We start from the raw sequence: 6,041 nt of genomic DNA, 5'->3' as shown, positions 1-6,041 counted from the left end.
ACCAAACACAAAACTGTTTTAATTCACAGCTGATTATTTTCACAGTACAACAGCAGTCAGTTTTTTTTTTTAAAGTTACAGCAATACCAAACTAGCCCTAAGATTGTTCTGGACTTATGTGGGGTGTCTTAAGTTGTATTAATAACCCATATTTGGTGTTGCATGGGATTAGATGATAGTTTGCTTAATTTATAGTTTAGAATGATGGTGTTATCTAAGGATGACATATTTGAGTACACACAATAACACCACCTAAGGAGGCCAAAATGAAAACAAGGTGTTACGTAAGTTCATTTATTTTAGTACTCAGTGAAATCAAACACAATACTAACTAAACTAGACTCTTATTTATCACTGTCACATTTAGTCCTAACAAATAAACCAATCTCATATCCCTCTCTCGTATTTGATATCACAAAAAAGAGAAAAAAGAAATATTAGAAAAAAGAGTCATTGTTCGACCGACCTTAAGCCCTTCCTTTATTTCAAAATTTCAAATTGGGTTTGAAATTAGGGGTTATCTATAGAGAAAGAGAGAGAAAAGGAGAAACAGAGAAAGAGAAGAGACCAAATTCCATTTCAGATAAGTTGGATGGATTTGAGATCAACACTTGGACATGCAGTTTCTCTTCCTCAATTCCATGTAAGAAGTCGCTCTCTCTGTTCCTTCTCAATTTGCATTTGCTTGAATCAGAGCATAAAATCATAATCAAATTGTTGGTGCTCTCTCTCTCTCACTCACTCTTTTTGAGGTTTGATTTGTATTTCTTTTTCTTTGGATTGGATTAATCGGTTAGGTTGCCTATGTTTTAATTGGTTATGTTGCCTTGGATTTAGAGAAAATTAGATAAAAACCTAAAATTCTAGACCTCTTTTAAAATAAACTTTTATCATTTTTCTTTCATTTTACACCCACTCTACATAAGCAAACTTACCATATAGAGCAAATGTCTATAATTAATAGTTTTATTCATTTTTCGGTTTCTCTGATTTGCCATTCAGACGGTAGAAAGCTAAATTTGGTATTTTTCTTAATTTTAGCATTAATTTGAAACTCAAATACTGAGCTAAAATTTAGTTGGATTTAACTTTTTCATAATCAATTACATTCTTTAATTTCTTATCTTATTATTACTAACTTGAGTATGTGTGTGTGTGTGTATATATATATATATAATATATGCTATATACAGAAGTATGCCATTTGTAATAGAATGATTCTTTTCATTCCTAAGCTCACATTTGGTGTCTCTCTACATAGTCGAAAAATGTCTAATTGTAAGGTACACGTTCTTGTTCTTTTTATTAATTTTAATTTCTTCTTTTTAGGTATATTATTATATCATTTCCAATCCTGATCGAGAGAACATTTTACTTTCAACTACTTACATTTCTAATGTACCTAGTAAGTAGGGTATGATATGATAATATACCTAAAAAGAAGAAACCCAAAATTGGGTTTTGGGTATAGGGTTAAGGTATAAGGTTTAGGGTATAGGGTTAGGGTATAGGGTTTAGGGTTTAGGGTTTAGGTTTTATGGTTTAGGGTATAGTGTATAGTGTATAGGGTTTAGGGTTTAAAAAATCAAAATAGGTAAAATAATTTTTTATCATAAAAATCCACATATCAAAATTTGAATGGAATGAAATACCACGTCAGAAGCCACATGGTCCTACGATAACACTGTAAAATTTCATTTTTTTACTCTAATAATCAGATATCTTATTTATATTATATTCTACCTTATGTATAGATCAGATAATGAATTTCTTTCACCTAGATTTTTTTCATAAAAAATAAAGAAAATTGTATGATTCTTGTAAATTGATTGAAAAATTTTTAGTGTTAGAAGAAAAACTCATTATCAAGGTATTTAAGACAGCATCAATTAAGCTTATTTATTATGTTTATATGTAATAGTTGAAATGGTGGCCATTGTGTAAATTTAAAAAAAAAGGAATATAATATGTATCATAATTTATACATTTTAGATGTCTATCAAATAGGAATATTAAATGAGTTTCATTTAAAACCATTGTTCAAAATTGGGTGTAAATAGAAATCCCCCTTGGATTTATTAGTTTTGTTGCCTCAGAAAGATAATATTGTTTAGACAGAGAGAGAGAGAGAGATAATGGAGAAAATTGAGAGACCCATTTCCATTTCTGGTAAATTCTCAAACTTCTCCTGTTTCTTGAATCGTAATTTGATGGATTTGCATTTTCTTTGTCAGGACTCATCCCGGATTTCATCTTGAAATTCGGAGTAAACCTTAAGGGGTCCACCTCAAGAGAGATTTTACCAAAAATTTCGGCATAACCTCCCTTGAAAATAGACAACCCTACCTGTCAAATCCAAACATACACTTCTATAATCATACTCCATCCTTGTACTCTTGGAGCCTTCCTGCTCCCCAAGTTCATCACATCTCCCAAAATATCAAATATTATTCTAAAAGAATCCCACAACTAACAACAAAGACATTCAACAATTTATTAACTGGGTTATCAGAGCATATCTAATAATGAAAGAAAAATAATGAATAAAGAATAAGTGAAAGTAGCCTCTGACTATGCTTCGACTCCATGTACACTCGACCTCAAATAAACTTAGCCTGCAAACTGTGCATTTGAAACCGAAGAGCCCAGGGGAAAGTAATTGAAAAACGTTAGAGTGAGTGGACAAAAATAAATTAAATAATTTAACAAAATCTTATTTAGGTACTTTCCCACGTTCAAACTTTAAAAACATCGATGCATGCAACTTTGATGTAACATTTAGCTTAACGTCCAGAAAATTTCGTAATAAGAGACAAACCAGTCTCGCTGGTTAATCAAATACAGAAATCCTGTATGAAGAGACAAATCAGCCCCTCTAGTTAATCAAATACATAAATCTTGTAAAAAGACACAAACCAGCCCCGTTGGTTAATCAAATACATCAATGAGAAAATAAAACAAGGGGAAGAGATATCACCATGTAAGAGGAGCCTCCCGAGCTCTAATAGCATCTCATGTTAAGCTCTCGACTCACCTATGGTGAGGACTACTAATAAAGGCAAGCTAACAATGAATATAAACCAATCGGAGCCTCCTAGACATCTAGTAGCGTCCCACGCTAAGCGCTCGACTCACCTATGGTGAGGACCGCTAATAAAGGCTAGGCAACAATGAAAAAAGCGACCCTAGTATGGTGACTAAAATTATACGAAAACATCTAAATCCATAAAGCTTCCCCAAGTTCGTACAAATGCATATACAAGTACGATTCCCAACCGTACAAGGAAATTATCATAAGAAAATAGAATAAAACTCAATGACGTGTATCACACGTCAAAATATTCTCAAATCTATAATTATAAGCAAAATTTAATTATCTAGTATAAATCATAAATAATATCTCCACCCGAAATACTAGCTAAAATATTCTTAATGTCAAGATCATTATGCCACAAATGAACAAGGAAAATATGATGGAGAACTACCGAAAATCTCATTTTTGGTAATCTTTTATAAATCTCAAAGTCAACAGATAAAAACAATAATAATTAAATCCGGAAATTATAAAGAATATCAAAACTCAAATACCAAATTAATAACCCGAGCTCAAATCCATAAATCATGACCAACACTTAATCGATGCATCAAACTCAAATAAAATTTCAAGACAATATCATAAACCGAAATTATAATATAAGCTCGGAAAATAGAACGATAATTTCCAAAAGAAACCATGCATGCTTATTCATTTAAAACAAAATGTTCACTCACAAATTTAGGCATAAGCCCGACGATATCCAAATCGCCACTCAAGCGAGGTCTCCTCGTATCCTGGCACAATAACCATGTTTAGGACCAAACTTCAATTTTGAAAAAATAAATACTTAAATATAAGGACTAATTTCAGTTTACCCCCATCAACTTTAGGTCGGATATCATGTTAGTCTTTTTTTTTTTTTGCCAATTTCATCAAAACACCTATCGACTTCTAATTTTCATCAGCCGTGTCCAAACTTCCATTTTTCATCCAATTCCTCTATCATGTGATGACGTGGCATTAAGAAGAAAACCAAATTTGAAGTCGCTGGACCCATAAAAAAAGGGAAAAATAGACAAATTGCACCTAATCCCACCAAAATCACTAAGGTTATGAGGTTATAATAGGAATGGAGATGTGTATCGATATGAGAGAAAAATGGTCATAAATGTTATTTTCGGAATTTGACTTTCTTCTTGATGCCACATCATCACTTGACGGAGAAATTGGATGGAGAATGGAGGTTTGGACACAGCTGATGAAAATTAGGAGTCGAGGGGTGTTTTTGATGAAATTGAAAGAAGAATGACTAATATGATGATCGACCTAAAGTTGATGAGGGTAAACTGAAATTAGTTCTAAATATAAACACCCAAAACTCTTCCGCTTAACCCACTACCCTTACTAGGGTTAAGCTTACCGGATTCACACCAAACTCCACCACAAGCTTACCGTCAGTTGGACCGTAAACGACTTCATTTTTACTTTTACCGTTTTCGAACTATTTAAGGCTCCAAAAATTGACTTTTCCTTTTGTCAAAAATTTAAGAAAACTTCTTTTATGAAAGTTGTAGAGGATGTTAAACGGAATTCGTGGACACGTGGCATGCTGATACATTAGTTGTAGATGACTTTTTTTAACGATCTCAACTGTTGATCCTCTAGATTCATATGCAAGAAACATGTCTATAAAATTTCAACTAATTCCATAATCATTTGGTCATTCAAATTGATGTAAACAATTGTAGGCCGTTAGATAAAATTAAAACGAATATTGTGCTAATCAAATGGTTAAACGTTTTTCATTTTGGCTAATTTTTTGTAGGATTCATATATATGTGGGCAAGTAACTAGGGAATGGCTGACTTTGGTTGTCAAAATACATGCTAGAACTAAAAACATCCTTACTTTAAGAGTTTAAGGAGGTCTTCTCTAGATCCGGACTATATATATATATATATTGGGCCCTTCCACTAAGCGATCCCATTTTTTTGATATATATGAGGGATGGAAGATTACACAAACTTTTCAATTACAAAATCACATCTCTACCGTTCAATATGTATTTCTATATGAGTAGATCGCTTCTGCAAATTTTCAGAAATTTTGGTGATCGTTACGGCATTCAAAACTACGATTTATAATTAAAAGCATGAATAGTTCAGGTTTGGCAGATTTGGTTGGTTCATTGATTTAATCTTGTTCGACACCTTAACGATCACCAAATTGGCTGAAAATTTGCATAATTGATCTATATATAAGGACCAACAAACTGAACAGTGGAGATTCAAAAATATAATCGAAAAGTTGGTGTAATCATCCATCCCTCATATATGTCAAAAAAAAGATCCCTTAGTGGAAGGGCCTTATATATATATATATATATACATACATATATAGCTTTGAATTTTGCTCAATGGTTGTTGAAAACTGCATTTTACATTTTCCTTGTTGAGTCTAGTCTTTGCTTGCATGTCCATGCTGCTCTAAGTCTTCCTTGTGATTATAAACCTTAGAGCTTGGACGAAAATCTCTTTCATGAACTCATTGCATCATTGCATACCATGAGATATGTTGGTAAAACAATCAACCCAAAGAAGTGTTCAAGGTTGAATCAACTATTGGGTAGCTGGATTCAAGAACAAGATTTCTGAAAGAACTTTCATTTGTTGTTGCTTAGAAACAAGAAAGGTAGTATAGGTCTAGACTAGTATTTAGACTAGGTAGGATAGATGAGAGCTGGTGTATCCCTAGAATTATGATCTTGTAAGAAGTAGTTTAACATAGTGAAAAGTTTTGTCCCTTAAGACAAAAAGGGCACGCAGTTTTTCTTTCTGTTTTTAAGGTTTTGCGAGTAAAAACATCATTGTGTTTATTGTTTATAAACTGTATTTTTATATGAATTGAAATTTGTTTAGTCCTTGTGGTTTGAAGTCGACATCTGTTTAGTCTTTGTGGTTTTTATTTTAATCTGAATAGTCCTTAAAGTCACGATTTTTCATTC

Source organism: Fragaria vesca, linkage group LG6 (assembly GCF_000184155.1).
Source record: "Fragaria vesca subsp. vesca linkage group LG6, FraVesHawaii_1.0, whole genome shotgun sequence".
Lineage (NCBI taxonomy): Eukaryota > Viridiplantae > Streptophyta > Magnoliopsida > Rosales > Rosaceae > Fragaria > Fragaria vesca.
The sequence above is the reverse complement of the archived record's forward strand: the minus strand, read 5'-3'. Positions refer to the sequence as shown.